Raw genomic sequence first — 20,284 nt, 5'->3', positions numbered from 1 at the left:
AGAGCTCACTCCCCGAGTTCGACTCCCCAGCCGGCTAGTGAAGAGTTAGAGGAATTTATTTCTGGTGATAGAAAATTCATTTCTGCCATAATGTGGTTCGGATTCCACAATAAGTTGTAGGGTCCCAAGTTGCTAAGTAAACCAATTGGTTCTAATTACGTTAAATAAGTCTAACCTCAATAGCCTTAGGAGAGCTGTTAATTGGCCTAGCGGTCTGCAACCAAGGTATACTTAACAGACACAGTTGCGGGCACACTACACTGTTCACATGAGGTGCAGAGCTTTGTTCCCTTTGCTTTTTTTACAATCTCTGCTTCCGTAAGCAGGTAAACTGCTCATTTTTTTTAGCAAATATACTTCTGTTTGCAGATCCGTCGAAAGAAGAAATTGAGAATAGAAATGAAAACTTGAACAAACACACTCAGGGGAGCAGTGAGTTTGAAAACAGGAAAGAAAACTTAAACAAACACACCCAGGGGAGCAGTGAATTTGGACCCCTAAACTGTAGGATTACCTGCAGTTCAGCATTATGTTGTCATTTTAAGAAGTTTCACATGACTTGTCGTTCAAGATTGTGTGTTTTTAAGTTTCCCATTTAATTTAGAGTCGCGGATTGAGACCCCTAGTTATTAGGACTGCGTTTGTTACTGTCGTTGGAAAGACCTCACTCGTGTGAATTCGGTTATGAATGAGTAAACTTTGTTTGGCTGATTTCATGAATTTAGTGCCAAAGCAAAATCTAGAGGAGTTCCACATAACATTCAAAGCTTACTTAGGCATGTCCATATGATAATTCACTTGTGTATTTATATATATATATATATATATATATATATATATATTTGTCATAAACTGGTCCATGGTTGAGAAGAGAATTGAAACAATTTATTATAATCGACTGCCTTGTACCAAGTGGAGCCCAAGTTTATGAACAAAAGGAAAGCTGCTGAAACTCACCTTAGAATCTTCCTGGATTTACGTAAATAATTAAGTCACATTTGGAATTAGAATTCTTTTACAATTAAAAGGGGCTTCATTTCAGAGACTGGGGCAAATATGCAAAGAAAAAAAGAATGTAAAATGTAAACAATTACAACCACATAAATTACATACAGTAGATCAATAATGTAGTGATCTGCAAATAAGCACTGTAAATACAACAACCCCGTGATAACAACTGATGCTGTTATGGTAAAATTACATCAGATCACAGACAATAGCACATTGGAAGGGGTGAATTCCAGGGTAATGGCAACCAGTTAATTAAGATGACTTCTGCGTGGGCAACAGAGTCTTGCAATTAGGCTGCAACCACGAATGGTTGCCAAATTTAGATGGCAGTCAGAACTAGTGGGGCATAGATTTGCAGACTGGGCAAGGAATTGATGGCACCTGGAATAGAGGGCCAGAGTTAGTACAACATGGAAGAGCAAGGAAGTCTCCCCTGCTATCCATTAAACCATAACTCTCCACATGGGGAGGAAACAAACACTTGTATCACTTAGACTAATTTGCCCTTAATTTGCACTGGGGAAGGGATATTGAATACTTACCACTGATTTCAGTTGATTTCAAATCAAGTCATGGGGCGATTTACAGGTTGCCTGAAGTAGGTGACTTAATGTTGGAACATGTGTTTGTGGAGGAAGAAATTGAAGTTTAAGGAATGGAAAAATCAAGGAATTTCAGGGGAGGAAAGGGCTGGCTTACCACTACTTGCAATCAACATACCTGGCATACAGATGTGTGCGCTAAACATGAGGGCCTTGGTCGGTTACCAAAGTTAGCGTTCACCAGCGTAGAAGGAAGGAAGCACTGGACATGCATCCGTGGCGGGATTCTGGAGGCCTCTGCTCTTCCCCAGGAAATCAGTGCGCGCCTTTCATGGCTGTTTGTTCGAAATGTAGGCCTACCGTCGATCTGCAAAAGTCATACAGCCAGCAAAGGAGTGGAGGAGAAGTGGCCTTAAGATTAAGTACTTAGAGGTTAAGGTCCTATCTATCTCACAGCCCGGCTATGTCCCCCATGCCCGCAATGCCTAGCTACTCCCACAGCACGTGATGGGGGTGAAAGGGGAGTCCCCATTGTTTATCCCAGGTCAGCTGAGGTGGGGAGCTAGCCCTACAGGAGTGGAAAGAACAGGCCCTAACTGCTTTTCTCTGGTTCAAAATACGCTAGATCTATTGCAACCGCCATGTTTTTCTTAGCCCTATAGTCAAATGAAAGGAGAAAATGTATCAAAGGATAAATGATGCACTAGCTGTATAAATTAGGGAGAGGATAAATTAAATGTGACCCCAAGTTGTGACCTAGTTGGAAAAGCATTCTGCTAGGGAGCCTAAGGCATCCAAAAGTATGGAAGCCAGTGTAGAAATGTGAACTGAGAAGAGTAAACCATGAAAGGAAAAAAGAAAGAAAAACAAATAAGTGACAAGAAATAAGGCGAATAGCTAATGAAAATAGATAAGGACAATAACAACTGAACCATGAAGTGATATTTATGTTAGCTTTCTCAACAACAAAACATGTGCCCCAATTTTGAATTTCTGAGTTGAACGAACGATCTTTCCAAAATTTAATCAGAACGGGAATGAAACTTCTAATGAACTGTGACAATGATCCCCCATGAAGTAAATACAGCCTGATACAGTTAATTAAATATTTGGAAACAAGTGGTAGATGTTATTGTCTGGAGATATCCGAATGCAAAGATATTATCACGATGTTGTGTGATATTGTAAGAGCTCAATGTTGTCTCTTTCAAACACATGTGTGTTCGTGTGTTCATAATCGTCATCTATCGGAGGGACAGGACAAATCAAAGCGTCTGGCTTTTCTTTCTCTACAGGGAACGCACAACCATACAATATTTCCATCTGTTTCTCCTAAGCATTGTTGTCTTGATGTATGTACAATCACTACATATTTGCATTGCCATGCAAGCATTCTAATCATGTGCTCATAATATTTCCAACGAATCTTCTGTATCAAACTGTATGTGTGTTTCTGTTTGTGAAGACGCCAAACGCCTCTCCATTTCACATATATTATGCTACTGCACTGTATCCATTAATCTGTCTCGAATCTCATGCAATTAGCCAAGTGTGTAGAATTTCCTGGCTTTTTCCATTGATATATATTTCATCACTGAATGTTAATTATGTCTCTTGATATCGCCATCTCTGTTTTTACCTGTCTGTATGTAGACGCTACCGCATCGCTCATACGCGTCAATAACATCTTCGAAGATTCTGTACATTTATCTCAGTAAGGAACTACCAATAAACCAGTAAACACCCAGCCAGTATGTCACTCATACCCCAGTCCTTACACTGGTGACCCCAGAGTGACCCGAAGGACCCGGCCGACCCATGCGCCGACAGACCATTCGCCGCCTCAGTGCTTCCCGCCGTTCCTGAGTTCTCAGTAGAAGTCCGACCCTCCGAGATGACCCACCCCACCACTGGAGCCCTGGATGCCTCCTCCAGGAAACCTGAAGCCGCCCCCACACTCGTACTGGACGAGCTGACCAACGAAGGACCAGCCACTTCATCCTTCAGCCTGCTGCCGCCCCTCTAGAGCTGGCTACCAAGGATCAGCCGCCGTCATCCTTCAGCCCTCGAGCCGGTCACCGAAGGATCATCCGACGTCACCCTTCAACCCGCTCCTGCTGGCCGGCGCCGCTCTTCAGCCTCCTACCCGCCCCTAGCCCAAGCCCTACGAGCCAACTACAATTGTCAGCAAGACAATTTCCACATCGATGCCTCGCTTTGGGGGGGAACATTGTAAGAGCCCGTCGCCGTCTCTTCCAAACAATCAGACGTTACCCACGTCTTGGGGGAGAGTATTTGTAAGAGCCCGACGCTGTCTCTTCCAAACACGTGCGTGTTTGTCAATCGTCATCTATCGGAGTGGACAGGACAAAGGAAGCGTCTCGTTTTCTTTCTTTACAGGAACGCGATTTCAACCATACAATATTTCCGTCTGTTTCTCCCTAAGCATTGTTGTCTTGATGTATGTACAATCACCACTACTTGCATTGCCATGCAAGCATTCTAATCATGTACTCATAATGTTCTAACGAATCTTCTGTATCAAACTGCATGTGTTTCTGTTTGTGAAGACGCCAAACGTCTCTTCATGTATATTATGCTACTGCATTGTATCCATTAATCTGTCTCGAATCTCATGCAATTGGCCATGTGTAGAATTTCATGGCTTTTCCATTGATATATGTTTTATCACTGGAATGTTAATTATGTTCTGATATCGCCATCTGTTTGTATAGACAAACACAGATGTCTCGAGCCTGTCACCTCTATTTTTACCTGTCTGTGTGTATTACCTTGCCGCTCGCACGCGTCAATAACATCTTCGAAGATTCTGTACATTTAACTCAGTAAGGAACTACCAATAAACCAGTAAACACCCAGCCAGTATGCCACTCATACCCCAGTCCTTACAATATATCTTAAACAGCATGCAAAATGGTCTCACTAAACTTCGGCACCGGAGACTATACTATCGGATCAGGGATAGGAAAGTGATTCAAACTCATTTATTGTTTAAACATATTAAAGACGCGATTGTATGATAATGTAAATGGTTTGTGAATTACAAGTTGATAATATAAAACCGTATGGATCATTATGCACAGGAGTAACCTAATAAAATATCTACTGCATGACATGGAAATTAACCAGTATTCTCTCTAACTATATACCGTGTTGTTTCTAACGAGGCTTTGATATTTCTTTCGTTTTCGATTTTATTGTGCTTTGGTTTGTTATCTGTTTAATCCTTTTGTCATTAAGTTGATGAACAGAAAGTGGTGACGTTTTTTAGTTCAGAAACTAAAGGCAGTGAATAAGATACGATTTATTTGCTGTGCAATTTTCCTTATGTTTATATATATGTAACAACATATATATATATATATATATATATGTATAATATATATATATATATATATGTACATATATATCTCATAATTTCACGACCAAACCCAACCAGGTGATGCATGCATGCCACCAATGTTGCCAACCATTAAATTAACTACCATCACCGCTAGGTTTGTAAGATGATTAATGTCACGAAGTCGACAAAATGTGCAAGGTGATTTCAAGATTCACAGTCTTCTGTTCTATTTATTTTATTTTCTGTCACATTACCTGTTATTTATTTGCTGTTTTGTGTGCAAAGGTGTATAGCGAAAAAATTAAATTTCATTCCCATTTTTTTTTTAATTTGATGCGTCAAAGCAAATGCTGCAACCAACGCTCGGAATCTAACTCGTATGAATCGTGCATCTCCGATTCTCGATGTGTTCAATCGTTATAAGGTGTTTTAAGCACCAACGCGATTAGTTTTCATCCATTCATTCGTCCTCGTAGAAGTGTTTTGTGTGTATTTAAACTTTGTTAACATTTAAACGTAACTTACTGAATTTGTGCAAGTGCTATGGATGAAGGTCCTTCCACGCCTAAAAAGAAAAGACAGTATCGAAGTGAACTTTCAAAGGAAGAAAAGGACAAGCCCAAGAAACAAAAACTGAAACGGTAATATTTTTTAAGCTGTCACAGCTGTGCTTATGCAACTAATTCTTCCCTGCCATGACTTGTTTATTAGTGATGCGGAAAATACAAAGGAAATTTGAAGGTTTTAGACCTATAAATTCAGTTGACAAGACGAAACCTAGCGATGAGTTTTGGGTTTCGCAGCCAATGTCAAGAATTTTGACGATGAGCCTGTTTAAAAATTTAGTTGTTTTAGCAAAATTAGCTTTCACCCGTCCCCACTCAAACGCTGAAACGGAAAGAATTTTTTCTTTTTTTAACTGATACCAAAACAAAACAAAAAACACGAAATAAAATGGCCCCAGAATTACTGAATGCCATTTTGGTTACTAAATCATCAATGGTCAGGGTTAAGGCTGTAGAAATAAAAAGATAACAACTGAACATATTGACCTACATAATGTTCCAGTGTATGGACTTAAAAATGTAGTTGATAAATAAAAAGTAACCAATGAACAGCAGGTTTATTAATATTCATGTCCTAAGGCTAGGCGTAGGGTAATGACAGGGAAAGTAGCGTAATTTCAGTGCCTAGGTAGGGTAAGGAGCTCCGGGATGGTTGGCATTACTGCATGCCACCAGTGTGATTAAATGGGGGTTAAAATTAATTAGAAACACTGGTTAGTGATACAGAATTGACGGCAAGGCAATGAAAGCATCAGGGAAGCAGTCGAAACTTGAAAATGGCCCAGTGGAATTTCGTGCTTGTCTTTCAACGGGGATTTTAAATCTTGCTGGAACATGCTTAAAGTGGTGTAACCAACCGACTTATTGTCAGGCGGTCCGCTCTCGCGCACTGCTCAGGGTCAGGGGCCGATAGAAAGGGGGAAACATTTCCTATCAGGAACGAAACTAAGTGGTAACTCATGAACATCACGTCACCGTGTAGAACCGCCATTCTTATGTAAACATGGGAGCGTTCACTGCGAATGGAATATTTAGTTCCTGGCTCGTCATCGTAATTAGATTTATTGTGTTATCCTCAATTGAGCGGATGGTGATTGGCTGGTTGGTTTAGATTAAGGGCCCTTCCACCTGGGAAAGCCCTAGGGATCAGAGATTTTAATAACGCAGCCAGATTATTTTGGAGCCTCATGTAATTGGTATAGATATAGCACCGTAGTTGCATTCATAACACCGATATTTAATTTTACAATGATAATTATATGTGATTATGAATTAAGGTGTGAGAATTACATTACCATTTTTAGGTGAAAAATATTTTTTCCCATATATGATATCTTATGTAAAATTTAATGCGTATCCGTATTTTTTGTCTGTGTGTAACTCACACAGCCACATCGTCTTATGGTCAGAGAAAGTTAATACCGGTAATCCAGCTGTGTGAAACTTCTCTTCCCGGTGGCAGAGTGGAATTTTCGACAATCATGCCCATGGTGAGAAGCCAGTATTGAGTTCTATTCTTTTCCATTTTTCCTGGTCGGTTACCTTCCCTTCGTTTGAAGTCACCTTGATGTTTCGTTGGCCATGATACTGTTGCGCCACTCTGTTATATGAAATCAGTCAGTCTTGAGAGTAGTTAGAGTTAGTGTGTCCATAGGCCTAAAGTCCAAGATAAATATTGTTATCTTTTTTATTTCAACAAGAATATTGTTATTATTACAGTTTTTCCCACATAATTATAAAAATGCACGCTTCATACTTTAGAATATGCCTAAATATTGAAATTGTCAATAATTATAAACTTTTTTTTTATTGGGTTTTCATGACTGCACCTATACCCGATGACCTTTGGGATGTTTTGATTGCTTCTTTTATTTGTTAAACAATTGTTTTGATCTACTATTTATCCTTTTCAATTGATCATGATTTATTAGTGTAATTCATCATAAAGCTGGCGTCTAAAATCTGACGTTCCAACGCAGCTTATTTCCCACTGTACGAACGAGTTTTCTCATCCATAATGGCGCATCCCCCAGGTGTGAAATGACCTTGGGCTTATTGCCGTAAAACCAAGACCCACCAGGAAATTGATAGGACAGTCATTTAATGCTGCTACGTAAATCCCTTACAAAAAAACTTTCCTTAAAATTTAGGAGTCGAGTTTAAAGCAGTGGCATGTTTTCTGTTTAAAATGAAAAGAGCGCATAGTTACGACGTTGTGTCTGTGACGTAGGTTTTGGAATTCAAATAGCTCATCGATAAGTGGCTTCAAGGGCATTGAGATCAGCCTACCAAGCGCTGCCTGTAAAGACCAGGCAGCACAAATGACGCATTAAAGACGGAAAGAGAGAGAGTTTGTTGTGTTAGCTGTATGTTGTTCAGAGTCCGAACTCTATGTAGCAGAGTCTACAGCGAAATGGATCAGGTTAAGAGGAACGATCACCAGGCTTAACGAATGGCTGTTTTGAGTCCAAAAATACTTTACAAAATCCTTAGGTATTGCCATTTTTTGTAGCGGGTGAATGCACATTAGTTGATACGTATCATATAAGCATGGTCGATATCGCTGGGTAATTGAAAGTGAGAGTTTTGACGGTTTCGATGTGAACAAACATGTTGGCGGTCAACCAGAGTTGATTGGGCCCACGGTCATCCTCAAAGTAAATCGGGTCTGAAAATATATATATATATATATATATATATATATATATATATATATATATATATATATATATATATATATACTACATAAAACACAGTGTGTACACACACACACACACACACACACACACACACACACACACACACACATATATATATATATATATATATATATATATATATATATATATATATATATATATATATATATGTATATATATATATATATATATATATATATATATATATATATATATATAACTAAACTTAATGTGTGGAGAATTGTGGGTTGAACTATTTTTACATTGCATTTTGGATTCTCAGGGTATTCTGTTCAGTCATAGCCATAGCAATGAATATGCAATTTATTTATGTGAGAGTTTTACACATATTTTAATAAATTTTTGGTGATTTCTGTTGTTCTCGCATGGTGCTTGAATCCATCTATAGTTTTAGAAACTGACAATTCAGTCTTAAATATTAAAGTCTACAACAGCAAAATGTAGAAATTCATGGCGATTCAGCATGAATATATACAGTAAATCAAACCGTTCGGTCAAATTAGGTACTTAAACGTATGGTTACTTCAGCATTGCAAATACGATAATAGACTTGTTCGGAATGTGTTAAAACACGGAAATCCCAGGTAATTGTAACGATGAATTAATTCATGCACGTTTGAACCTGAACATATTCAAAGCACCTAATTCCACGAAGTATCGACGCGTCAGGGGAATGGAACAGCTGTTGCGAAATCTGTCACGAAACGTCTTTCAAAGATTTCTCATCGCTGCGCATATGATGACTAAATCCTTCACGTAGAACACTGAAACACATGGTACCCTCGTGGTCATGGGATTTGTTAGAGCTGGCGATGTGGTGTAACTCTTTCCCGCTATCATATGCTCCGCACCCGTTAAATCCCCAGCCAGTCGTGAGCAATGGTGTTGGGTGCGTTTTCTTTAATTCCACATCATGGCGGTTATGTTATAGTACGATATTCTGTTGTGCAGTTTCAGAAAGGCTCCAGTTTACATTAAACATACAGACTTGATATTTGATGATTGTTTTTATCTCGGCCAGGATTGTGATTATATCTAAGATATTTACTTCTTTTATTTCTTACCTAAATTAATTATGAATAGAATGCATGTATGGATTTTTTAGTAAAAGGAATTCGGGCTGCAAAGAACAGTCCTAAACTTCCGCCAATTATGTGGACAGTGTGCAGCCTTTACCTCTTGGTTACCATGAAATAGTCACGGAAAATCTCTCTCTCTCTCTCTCTCTCTCTCTCTCTCTCTCTATATATATATATATATATATATATATATATATATATATATATATATATATATATATATATATATATATATATATATATATATGTATATGCAGTCTATTCAGTTGACAGCTACCCAGTTATAAGCAATGCTATGAGATTGCTGTCATCGTATCCTAAGGATGAAGAGGGCACTGTGGAGAACTGTGTATCCCTTGGGGGAGGATACTACTTATGAATGGTGGATAAGCCCTACTTCCTTGTGGCCAAAAGCACCCACATAGGTCTGGGCAACCTCGATCTTGAGTGCTGCCCTAAGAAGTGTCAGTAGTTTTTGACTACAGATATAATGCCTCCTAAATGGCATGTGTCTCCTTCTGAGAAGTTTAGCATTCATAATTTCATTCTTATGGGTTTCTGGGAAAGGAAATTAATACCTTTCTCACCACTTGGCATGGCGTGAGTCACCAAGAGGCTAGGGTACGGGGTTTATAGATAGACCCGTACATCTAATGGTATCAGTAAGAGAGAACAAATTAAATAGATGGACCCATACGTCTAATGGTATTTTTATATGTTTCCTGGTGCAGGTAGTTCTTATGACTCCACATTTATTACTTTACTCTAAAATGGTGCAAGATAACCAGGACATATAAAACACAAACTAAAAGTGATACAAGGAGCGGAGGCTCTTTCTCAAAGGAAGTGCGTGAAACACGTGGATACAAAAAATATGTATATTCTCATAACTTTTACAAGATCAAAGGGAAAATGAACTGAAACACGTTAAATTGCTCACTGCAGAAGTCCTCCTGAAGGGGAAGCTTGGGGAATGCCAGGAACACGGACCAAGGAGAATTCTGCTACGATCGTCCTTCTGAAACGATGAGGACCCAGGTTATAAATCTAATGCTGGAATTTGGGAATGAATTACCGGTGTCTTGGCTGAGGGCATCAAGGACTTCCCGAGGTGTTACTTGTGACTCAGAGCAAGGAGGCAGTGAACACGTGGGCCGGGATTGAACCAAGAAGCATCTGTGAATACCAAGTTATAGGCCCCAAAAGTTTAATAAATGCACAAAGGGCGAAGTAACGTGACTAAGCAACTCGTTCTGGGGTACTTTACCACATTGTAGGCGTAAGGCTGGCGCTGGCATCCAGCGGCGTCTTCTGCCAGGGTCCACGTGTGGGTGCATCGACAAAGGGCCTCCTCACCAGTACTGCTTCAAGTCGTAGGTTGGGCGGAAGTGAAAGCCCTTGGGATGATGAAAGGCGCAGTGAGTTTCCGCTCGCCTTATAGACTTGCAATCCCATTTGCAATCATTGATGGCCACGTGGGTCGGGGTGCGGAGCAAAGGGCAGTTAACTTCCACGTGGCGGCGAGGGGAACGGAAGGTGGGGGCGAGTCTGCACTGCGTGACCTCTCGGCTTAAACTTCCGACTGTGTGTGAAGACCGAGCTTCTTGCGCCCTGACCTTTATTGCTTCTGGACAGGGGCAGAGGCGGGGGCAATGCCTGACAAAGAAAACGGCTGACGCTTTCCTGTACCTGGGAAGAAACGGCGCAAGCCAACTTATTGCCCCAGGCGAGGATTAAATCTTTGAGCGTCTCTTATAACCCACTTCCACTGGTTGAAACTACCCCGAACCAGAATCCACTACCTCCCACAGGTTCAAAATAGACAGAGGACTATCTATCGGCTGAGCAAAGCAGAAAGGCGGGCGCTTTCATAGCGTATTTTGGCGCTAATCTTTACAGTATCAATAAGAGAGAAAAAATTAAATACCACGTCTTGGGGATTTTAATGTGCATGGATATGGCATAGAATAGTTGAAATGTACGATATGAGTATTGTTAAGAAGAGAAGCTCAATGTACACCAGTTAATGAGATAAAGAAGGAAGGGTTGTGTGTGTGCAGGAATAAGGACAAAGAGTGATTGTATCAAGGTAGCTGAAATACATATACCAGTTTGCAGACTGACGAACAACACTTGGTGCAGGAGAGATCGCTTCCATTGTTTCCTAAGGATGAGCCATGAAGTAATTTGTCATGGCTTTGTTCCAGGCTAGTTGTTGTTGGACTTACGGGTAAAAAGGGTGGCAGATGAGAAAAATACAAAGTTCTGAAGGTTTTTGGTTGCAGGAGAAAGCATGCTGACATTCCTCTCACACCAGTCTGCAAACCTGGGTTTAACAGTGTCAAAGAGAGGTGCAACGGTGTTTGTAGCTTCTTTTGAAGAAAATATTGACTGAAAGAAATCTCATTTTCCTGAAAATTCAGTCATGGGCAGCTCCAAATAAGGCTGAGGCAATGGTGAAGAAGAATCTAACATCCATGACTTCTATATGCACCTTTTAATGTTCTTCAGAATTCCCTTGAAGGACACTCCAGCCAAGCCGTTAGCACAACTGCACTATCAACACTGGGCCTTGCAAGAGGTCAAACTTGTCACAGCCTGATTAGATTTTCAGCAATCTGTCAAGCTTCGACTAGGAAGTAGGCAAGGGGAAGAAGAAGGGAGGAGGTCAATGAAGATCACATCCTCTTCTCCCACTTCCCTGAGTTAGAGGTTATCCCTCACACCACTTGATAAGGGCAGAACTTTAGGTAGTCTGTGCCCTCCAGGATGGCTACAGGATTCCTTTTGAGGATTCCCTCCCATCTTTCATAGATTGGTCCTGTTTCTCACTTATTCTCCAGAGTCATTCAAATCTTCTATCCTGCTGATGGAGGTGCAGGTAATGCTGCAGAAAGATGTGCTGGAAATTGCAGATGACTACACTCCAGCCTTTTCCAGTCACCTTTTCCCAGTGGAAAAGGCAATGAGTGGCTATGGACAGGTCATTGACATCTCTCCTCTCAACACATTTGTCTGTTAAACTCCAAAATGAAAATACCACATTCCATGTTGGTTCTGGGGCAACTACATGCTTTCAGTGGATCTGAAGGATGTATATTTCAAGTACTCATCCATCAAGACCCTCTGAAGTACCTCTGCTTTTCCTGGAATGAAGCAGTCTCTCAGTTAGCATTCTTTGCTTCATCATAATGACTGCCACAAAGGCGTTGATGCTCATGTTAACTTTCAACTTTGGTGTTGGGTTTGGCCCACTTGTTGGTGATCTGTCTTTTATAGTATCATGACAGTTGGCTGAGCTTGGCATACTATGAATTGCATTTGCTACAGGATTGTGATTTACTTCTCTCATTTTGTCATGATCCAGGGAATGTGATAAACTGGGAGACTTCCCATCTCACCCAAACAGTAGATGAATTATCTTGGTATGTTAATCAGCATGGTAGTGGTGGGAATCCATCTGGAAGATATTCAAATCAATAAACTCAGAAAGGTTTGAGCAAAATTCCTGTCCTAACAGGAACAACCAGCATGACTTTGGCAAATCCTCCTTGGTCAGCTGTCATCTCTGTCGAAGCTCATGGACATATTCACACAATTTTGCTTCAGTGGTGCATAAAGAAACACTGCTCATCCTTCTGTGGGAGTTCCACTGAACTTCCCCTCACCAAAGCTGCTCCTGTTCTTGGATGTATCGAAAGGAGGCTGGTGTTGCACACTTGAGAGGCTCATTCTTCGTGGGGATGTGGACTATGAAGGATTCTTACCTACATATCAACATTCTTGATATGGGTGCAGCAGTGTTAGCTGTGCAAGCATTCCCAGGATTAGCTGATGGGACGCTTTATAGTGCTGATGAGTCACAACAGAGCAGTTGTTGCACTTGTCAACAATTGGGTGGGGAGGGCAAGCTCAAATCCAAAGCTGAAGGTAAGGTTTCATGTGTTGGGAGAGTTTTGCCATACTGTCGAGTTGTCTGCCATGTGCATCCTAGGGCATTGGCTTGTATTGGCCAACCAGCTCAGTCGTCAGGGACAAGTTGCAGAGATGGGGTGGTCTTATCTCCCAAACACAGTGGAGAGGCTATTCAAGGTTGGGAATTCTGGCAATCAACTTGTTTGCCATACAGTCAAGCAGTGATTAAATGATTGCTGGTCACTCTCAGTCTCAGAATGAGCACAGAGGAGCCTCACTGGATGCAGGCTGAATGGTGTCTGGGTTTGCTATCCATTCTTGTTGAGACACCGAGAGCACTACCCTAGGTGATAGGGTGGGTGGTGTTGTCAGAGGGTTATTTCTCTGGCTGAAGCCACTATTCACCTCCATTATGATAAGTTTCTCTCTGTGTCAGTGCTGCCACTTAGCCCTTTTCCAGGTCTTCCCACTTAGGTCATGCATCTCTCTGGAGGTCTCCATATTCTTGATGAACTGCAAACAGTCTTTCCTACCTTGTGAACTTTGAGTTCAGAGTGGAATATAAACTCTTGTCGTTCATAGCCTCACTTTGGGCATCTTATGAGCACCTGAAAGAGTCTACAGACAGAGATGTTATACTTACACTGTCATCTTACTAGCGTTAGCATTAGCCAAGAGAGTAGGTGAACTGAGGTCTTCTACTCAGTCCGGCACTTGCCAGCTTGGGATTCCCTCTTGTTTTCATGTGTTCCTGATTTTATAGTGAAAACAAGTGCCTAACAAAAGGTATGATGTTGTTGTATCCATAGGTTTATGGTACTAACTGCACAGAATTTGACATCTCAGATCTGGGTGTTGACAGTTACTGTTCATTAGTACCAGCAGGCATGAGACAGAAGTTCTGGCTTCTGGAAGCCACCAAATGGTGTATGAATTGCTGGGTGAGGACACTGATTTTATACCCTGGTTGAGGGCTTATAAAGTAAGAGTCATTGCCCTGCACCTAACATTCAGGAGGAACTTCTCTGTATCACAGGTACTGAGGGCAGGTGTATGGCACCACCTAACCATCTTCACCTCTTTCTACCTGATGGACATCACTCACAAGGCCTTGGTTATGTTCTTCTTATGACCTTTGGTGGCTGCTTAACATGTGTAGCAACCTGGCTCCATTTGGACAAAAGAGCATCTCACTTAAGGTTCATGGTGGTGAATGATTGGTTGAATAAAGGATGAATGGTACCCTTTCCTTCCAGTTTCCTTCCTCCCAGCAGCTAACAGCCATGCTTGTGTTAGTCAGACAAGATACTGGTGAGTTATGCAACAGAGCATCCAATCTCTGGTTTTTCTTAGTTGGTACAGGTGAATCCCTCCATCCCTCTTTTAACGAGGGGGCTTGGGGCTGGGCAGTAGAGCATAGATATCTGGGTTTTTGTAATATGCTGCTTTCCATGCTGGTCTTCTCTCTTTAAACGGAAAACTTTAAGTGCCCCTCGTTCCTAGGAAAATATACACAAGCCACACACACACTGGCATGGGACCCTTTTATCCCCGGTATCACACATGCCAGGATGACAAAGAGTTACAAGAGATACTTCCCCTTGTCACTCATGTACCTGGAAAGTGATATTTCTGGGTTGAAATCAACACCAGTAATGTCATTATCTAGAGACAATTCCTCCCACCAAAGGAATGAACCTCTGTAAAAGATGAAAGTTTGTATTCTTGTAGGAATAAATCATTAGACTTTTTTAGATAGTTTTATTTTTTCTATATATATCTGGACACAAATCTTTATCATAAATCTATTCTATAATTAAGCCCTCAATTGCCTTGTTGTTGATGGAAAGTGGCACTGGGCATGTAAATAAGTGGGTGGGTTACAGAAATACTGACCAGCCATAGAACTAACATATTATCCTTGGCTCAGATCCATTTTTTCACCAAATCAGTAGTAGTAAGCATTACTATGTATTGCTGCCCTAGGAAATGTCAGTGACTGGTTACTCTAATGCTCCATGTCCCAAGGCAAAGGAATACAGTATCTGGTAGAGGATTATGAACACTGTGGCAGATGAGCCTCTAACTCTTTAGGTCCACAGCAGCTGGATCATCAGGTCACACTGTTTGATCAGGACTGTTACTCTGAAGTTAGTTTTTAGTTACACAACCTGGACATTACTGACAAACAGTTCTAATGGTTTGGTGGGAAGAAATGTCCCATAAATTGTAAAAGTCATGCCATCACTTATGAAAGATTTTGGGAAAACAAAATAGTGTACCAACTGCTCTGCGTTGTGTGGAATTCAGTAAATGTCCTAGATGATAGGGTTTGTAGCCCCATACCCTGTGCTGATATGGCATAATGCCAGAAAAGTCACTCTCAATCAATTTTTTAATACAGAATCAGGATATTTTATGTTTCCTTACTCCTAGTTAAGTCTGTTTCAAACACTAAATTTAAATAACCTGATTCTGTCTCAGACAATGCATTAAGAGCGGCAATAAATAAGAGGTTTTATGATAACAAAAAACTTACAACACAAAAGAAACCTGCTTGTACTGTCATGTAGTGATAATTTTAAAAATACTTCTTTAAGAACTTTGGAATTGATGTAGCATTCAAGAACAATAATACAATTGAACCAGCACTTAAAAAAAACTCTCTTGACATTACTAAAAGTATTTGTAAATCTAATCACACTTCAGTCATGTGACAACTTTTATATTGGTCAAACTGGAAAATCATTGGAAAAGAGAACAGAACAGCATAAAAATTGTACAAAATATGCACAAGAGAACAGTCCAAGTTTTGTTCATGTTAGTGAAAACAATCATGCCATCAATTGGACAGGTGCTAAATAGATCATTTATTCCAATGTTACATTAGAAAGAAACATTATTAGTCCAGCTTTATAAGAGGAAGATTTTGCAAGAATATGAATACCAGCCAATGAATGTACAAACTCCATCCATTTATTTCAAAAGAAACAAAAAAATGTATGTAGCAAAGGTTTGAGCCCACCTAGGTAGATAAATGAGTTCATCTGCTCCTCCCTCTTTTTTCCACTTTATTGATCAAATCATTTTAATAATACAACAGAATTCTTATTCTTGAATATGCTGAAAAACAGGCTTGTTTCTACTTTTCACATATGGAATCCTCCTGCAGCACATGCATGTGGATAGATGTGTACAGACTGAGAATAATGCAGGTAGGCCCAGGGCACGATGCCCACTCATTACCAGCCTACCCCGGCACCATTGTGGTTGTTTCTTTTAAATATCAGCAATAGCGATTTTCTGTGTGATGGAGCTGTGTACTGGCAACCTTTGAGTGTTTGAATAGTGCTCTTGCTAATAGCGGAGTATGTTTAATACCCAAAATTAATGTGTTAGATGCCATTAAGTGCTTTTGTCCACTATAGTGAGGTCCTTACTGAGAAATTAGGAGCATGAGTGTGGAACATGCTTGTTCTTTGCTCCGCCGGCTTGTGAAGCATGGAGCCTTAACCTGAGTTTCATAGTTGTGCAGGCCAGGATAAGTCTAGCAATAAGTTTTATCACCCCATTGCAGAAAGTGGTAAATTTACAGTATTCAGGAGGCCACCTGTGCACCGAGTATGAGGGTTGGCTCTTACCCCGGTGTAATTTACAGGAGGAGGAGAAAGCAGAAGGAAGCTTCTTGCAGGGAACCTGTGGTGAGCCCTTTGCCCCTTACCCCTTTCCCTCCTGGTTCTCCTATCCCTTCATTGGCCCCTGTTGTGAAAGTAGCTGAGAAACCATCATTACCTACAATGGAGAATGATTTCAGCTTTCATAGTGTAGAAATTCTAGAGATGCTGAAGGAATGGAAGAAATTCAAGAAGCATCAGCAGACCAGCATGGTGGGCCATGTTGACACAACCTCTCCTCCCTCTTAACAGTGAATTTCAACAGCCTGCCTGCTGCCACTGAGGCGGGGCATGCCATCCTCAGTGTGAGAGAAGGCTTATGTGGGAGACCGCCCCAGGCCTTCCAATTGGTCATGTTCTCCATTGGGCTCCCCATCTTAACTTCCCCCTTCTCCCAAGTACTAAAGGATAGAGAGGAGAAGGGAGAAGATCGCCTCAGAGGGGGATCACTCCAGGTATTGGTGTTCTCCACTGGGCTGGAGGAGCACTCTGAGGCTCCCCACCTACCCGAAGCTACTTCCCATCAGTACAAAGCTAAGATGAAGATGGGTGATGGAGGAGATATAGGTATGAAAAGACCTTTTAGTGCCATTGGTGCCACGAGAAGAGCCGAGACAGAACCTCCTATCCATGTTGGAGTAATTTGGATAGTAGACAGAGCAGGAGATCTCCCTATAGGTGGGAGAGACAGTGACTGGATACTCCATGGTCAGGGGGGCAGTATTCAGCACATCAAAACTCTCTGCTTCTGTTCTCCCCCCTCTGCCACCCTCACACCCCCTTCCCACCTGATGCTGAAACATTCAATGGTGCTGAGGGCAGCACAAGACTACAGAGGTACCACCCAAATTAGAGAAGAGAGGGGGGGAAACTGGAACTGGATGGAGCAGCAAAGTTTGCTATGTTGTCGCAGAACCAATCAAGAGGCATCAGATCTGGGTGCCCAACAGGATACAGTACAGATGATGGTAGCAACTCTGGGCCTTATATAAGGCTTTCAGGAAGTCATAGCTCTCATTCAAAAGATCCAAGACTTTGAGGAGGTGGCCTTGGCTTCAGACCTGTTGTTCTTTTCATGGCAGGAGCAGATAGCTGATGCTGCTCCGGAGGTGACATATATGACAAGGCCACCCTGGTCCCAGCATTCCCGCAGCTTGGCCGAGGTGAACACACTGGTCTCCAAACTTGTAGGTTCCTGGTGGCTGGCTGGTCAAAAGCATCTTTCCCCCTCCTCTCTGTCAAGGCAGGAAGTACACTACATTTTAGGTGGGGCCTCGACAACTAAACACCTAGACACTAAGATCTCTTGGTTGGCCAGTAACATTGCACTGGATTAGTTTGCCTAGTGGTTAGAGCTCTTCCAAGGAGACTTCCTCAAAGAGGTCAAAAAGGAAGTACAGTATCTGCTGTCAAGTGGCCTTTAATCAGATGTTTGATTACACCAGCAGGCAGAGTGATCACCTTCTTGATGTACCAGAAGGTCATTGACATGAGAGAGGACTCCAGAGACAACCTCTTCTCACAGACAATGACATCAAAGGTGGGACAAGGTGGCAGACCACAACCTCTAGGTACTGGCCCCCAGACAGAACAACTGGCAACCACCACCGGAAGGTCGATTCTAACAAAAGGCCAGGAAGGTGGAGTTTATACTATGACATTCCCAAGGAAGGTGGAAAGCCACCAGCCATTTCATTCTGCCTACTTCCCCCAGCCAAGGTAGCAGAACAGGGCCAGTAAGAAAGGATGCTCTAGGTGAGGTAATAGCGGCCCCTTCGATCTGCGCAGGGTGTTGCCTGAAGGGTTTGGACTGTGTGTGAGCCTGAAGTGGAGGACTGGGTGGCATCAGTCCTGAAGGATGGATACAGGCTCCCATTCAAAGGTCAGAGGTGCAAACATTGTTGCAGAAAGGGTTGCTTGAAACAGTTCAGTCCACATCACTAGGTTCCCACAGCTGCCTCTTTCTGGTGGAGACAGGCCTGTACTGAGATGGGGGGGCCGTCATACAACCCCCCCCCCAAATTTCTGGAAGTATATTTTCTGTGAATATCTTTTTCATTGAACTGTACTTATAAAGTAATAAAAATAACAATCTTTTTATTTTTGTGCAAAGTCTTCTTTTATAAATTTTGTTATTAAACATTAACATCATTTTCTTTGTAGTAGGAAATACAAAGGGTGATAATAGGAGTCATGATATGCAAGCCACCATATTTGTAGATTTTAGTAGAGAAACGATCATTTTTAAAGCTGTGGTACGATTAATCTTGTCAGAGGTGGCGACACTGGGAAAGCTGCCGGCGATGAATTTACGTCATCCGAGATGGCCTAATCTGCTCACATCTTGATCCCAGAAGTAATAAATGTGGAATCAATGTTAATAAACTCCACACTTTGTGGGCTGATATTTGTATGTCATTAAAATATGAAAAAATAATAAATAATTAATATGAGTGTTTGTTATATATTTTTCGATACCTACATGAGTTGTTTTTTAAATGACCCCATAAACTCTGGTATAGGCCACTGGGAAGGCAACGGAGGTTGCAGACCAGTCATAGACCTCTCAGCACTGAATGGACATGTGCAGACCAGGTTTATTCGCAATGGAAACACCCATTCAGTTAAATTCCATCAGAGGGACTTGTATCAATCGACCTACAGGATGCCTACCTTCACTTACTAATTCATAGTGATTCAAGGAAGTTCCTATGGTTTGTTTGCTAGTAGATGACTTGCCAGTTCAAAACACCCCTTCTTTAGTGGCAAGAAGCTTACAGGTATTCAGAACCATACACTGTATGTTAAACTGGGAGATCTCCCAGTGGATAAAGCTGATGAGATATCTGGAAGACTGGTCAACCCTCGCTTTGTCAAAGAAAAAATTGTTAATTGACAAAGAAAAGTTGATGGCTCTGTGCCAAGTCCTGGGGATAATGATAAACTGGGTAAAGTCAGAACTGTTTATCTAACAAGAGATAAAGTACATAGGGATGATCTTAAATAAGGTATCCCTAGGTCAAAGCCTATCCTGCCACATCAAGGATAGACAACCTGAGGATGGTAGAGCTTTTGGCTCAGCGTTCGACTCCGAGCCATTAATGAACATCTTAGAGGAATTTTTTCTGGTGATAGATAACTTTTTTCTCAGAAATCATATTGTTATGGTTAAGGTTTACAATGACTGTAGTTCCTGTTGCTAGGTAACCAGTTGGTTCTTGTACGTAAAAATAAGTCTAATCCTTCGGGTCAGCCCTAGGAGAGCTGTTAACCAGCTCAGTGGTCTGATTAAACTAAGATATAAGTAAGTGAGGAAAGTGACACAAGAATTCTTGACTAGTAAGGCACAGCCAGTATGTCACTGGCAAGGGATAATAGGATCTAACGTTTCGATAAACTAGTCTTGAAGGGCA

General features: G+C 41.3%; 1 protein-coding gene across 3 annotated transcripts in view; it reads left to right on the top strand.

Moving 5' to 3' along the window:
• Positions 1–20,284, top strand: part of Pen (Pendulin) — a 60,347-nt gene that overhangs the window by 15,241 nt on the left and 24,822 nt on the right. Inside the window, exon 1 of one of the 3 annotated variants that reach the window (XM_067100742.1) lies at positions 6,850–6,973. The exons of the other annotated variants lie outside the window; for them this stretch is intronic. The gene's annotated coding sequence lies outside the window, so the exon portion shown is untranslated. Of the gene's footprint in view, positions 1–6,849; positions 6,974–20,284 lie in introns of those variants that run through there. 3 annotated transcript variants of the gene reach the window in all.

The sequence above is a fragment of the Macrobrachium rosenbergii genome, chromosome 56 (assembly GCF_040412425.1).
Source record: "Macrobrachium rosenbergii isolate ZJJX-2024 chromosome 56, ASM4041242v1, whole genome shotgun sequence".
In the NCBI taxonomy this organism is placed as follows: Eukaryota; Metazoa; Arthropoda; class Malacostraca; order Decapoda; family Palaemonidae; genus Macrobrachium; species Macrobrachium rosenbergii.
Note: the sequence above shows the minus strand (reverse complement) of the source record. Positions and strands in the feature narration are given on the sequence as shown.